Source organism: Amphimedon queenslandica, unplaced genomic scaffold (assembly GCF_000090795.2).
Source record: "Amphimedon queenslandica unplaced genomic scaffold, v1.1 AMPQUscaffold_7134_Cont20912, whole genome shotgun sequence".
NCBI classification, from domain to species: Eukaryota; Metazoa; Porifera; class Demospongiae; order Haplosclerida; family Niphatidae; genus Amphimedon; species Amphimedon queenslandica.
Window position 1 is genome coordinate 1 of NW_003552579.1, and position 2,021 is coordinate 2,021.

At 33.9% G+C, this 2,021-nt stretch overlaps 1 long non-coding RNA gene across 1 annotated transcript; it reads right to left on the reverse strand.

Moving 5' to 3' along the window:
- Nucleotides 1-218: 218 nt before the first annotated feature.
- On the reverse strand, nt 219-1,932 carry LOC109591823 (uncharacterized). Its single transcript, XR_002190019.1, has 3 exons — nt 1,695-1,932; nt 384-429; nt 219-292 (listed from the first exon to the last, which is right to left on the reverse strand). It is a non-coding gene; the product is annotated as an uncharacterized LOC109591823 (long non-coding RNA).
- Between the last annotated feature and the right edge of the window lie 89 nt (nt 1,933-2,021).

The window sequence follows — 2,021 nt, forward strand, 5'->3', positions numbered from 1 at the left end:
AGTGAGGGAGGGAGGGAGGGAGAGAGAGAGAGAGAGAGAGAGGGAGGGAGGGAGGGAGGGAGAGAGAGTGGGAGAAGGAGAAAGAGAGAGTACATGTACATTGTACATAAACAGTATAAATAAATACATATCATGTACATGTACATGAATATGCTATTGTGATATTAAATTATGCATTTAAATCTTTTTTCTCCCTCCATCTTTTAAAAAAGTACCTCGTCATGTAGACTGATTGCAATAGCAAAGTTCATCATGGCTTCTTCATCAGGCATTATACCTAACAGGTTAGGATCTGAGAGAGAGAGAGAGAGAGAGAGAAGAGAGAGAGAGTGGAGGGGGTAGAAAAAATGATACAGCTACTAATTAATAATTAAAATGCTTACTGGCCATTATTTGTTGCACTGCTGCTTGAGGATTAGATAGAACAGCCTAAAAATAGTAACAAAGCATTTATCATATGACACTAAAAATAGTAACAAGTGTTACATGTACATGATCATTAAATGTGTCATCGTTGGGTGATACTGAGAGAATATGCATAATTCAACTCAGTGACCTAATACAATGATACCAGTATCAGCTTGTATTGACTCATAATAACACAATAATAATTAATATGAGCTTCGAACAAGCTACATGTACATGTATATGCATGTACAGTGATCATATTTTACACCTACACGTATGGTCAATATGCACCAAAAAATGTAATAAATATTGGGGCCAATTTCAGAAAAACCATGGGCTATAACACAGGTATTTTTCAAAAAATGGCCAAATTCTTTAGATGACTATAACTTGAAAATTTTCAGTTGGAATCAGCTCAAACTTTCTACATAGCATAAGGACATCAATATGTATCAGAAAATGCAATAAAAATTTGGGGTGATTTCGGAGCCATTTTTTGGAAAAAACCATGGGCTATATAGTATAGGGATTTTTCAAAATTTGGCCAATTCATAAAAATGGCCATAACTTTAAAAATCTAAGTCGGAATCAGCTCAAACTTTCTACATAGCATAAGGACATCAATATGCATCAGAAAATGCAATAAAAATTTGGGGTGATTTTGGAGCCATTTTTTAGAAAAAACCATGGACTATATAGTACAGGGATTTTTTAAAAACTTGCTGATTCATAAAAATGGCCATAACTTTAAAATTCTAAGTCGGAATCAGCTCAAACTTTCTACATAGCATAAGGACATCAATATGTATCAGAAAATGTAATAAAAATTGGGTGTGATTTCGCAGCAATTTTTTAGAAAAAACCATGGGCTATAGTACAGGGATTTTTTCAAAAATTGGCCCATTCTTAAAAAAGGCCATAACTTTAAAAATCTAAGTTGGAATCAGCTCAAACTTTCTACATAGCACAAGGACATCAATATGTATCAAAAAATGTAATAAAAATTGGGTGTGATTTCGGAGCCATTTTTCAGAAAAAACCATGGGCTATAGTACAGAGATTTTTCAAAAATTGGCCCATTCTTAAAAATGGACATAACTTAAAAAATATAAGTCGGAATCATCTCAAACTTTCTACACAGCATAAGGACATGTATATACATGTATATGTACATGTACATTGTGTACAGTATGTCCACTACTCATAGTGTTAATACATAATTCAAGGCACATGTACATACAATGGTATATACATGTACATGCATATACATGTACATGTGGACTTACTTGAAGGTTAGGTACTGAAGGCTGAGCAAGAGCTACTACTTGTTCCTGGTGTTCTTGATTAGCAAGAGGAGCAGTGGGTGGAGGCATCACTAGTTCAGCCTCCAGACTTTGTTCTCTAGTGCTTGGGCTCTCTCCTTCTTTAGTCTCTCCTTCGTCATTCTTATCCTCTTCTGTTGGCTTTGGTGGGTGTGGCTTCAAGAGCTTTATGAGTATTTTAACACAAGAGGAACTGATTTGAGGATCCTAATAATAATAATAATAATAATAATAATAATAATAATAATAATAATAATAATAGTAATAATAATAATGCTAGTTACTTTCTAT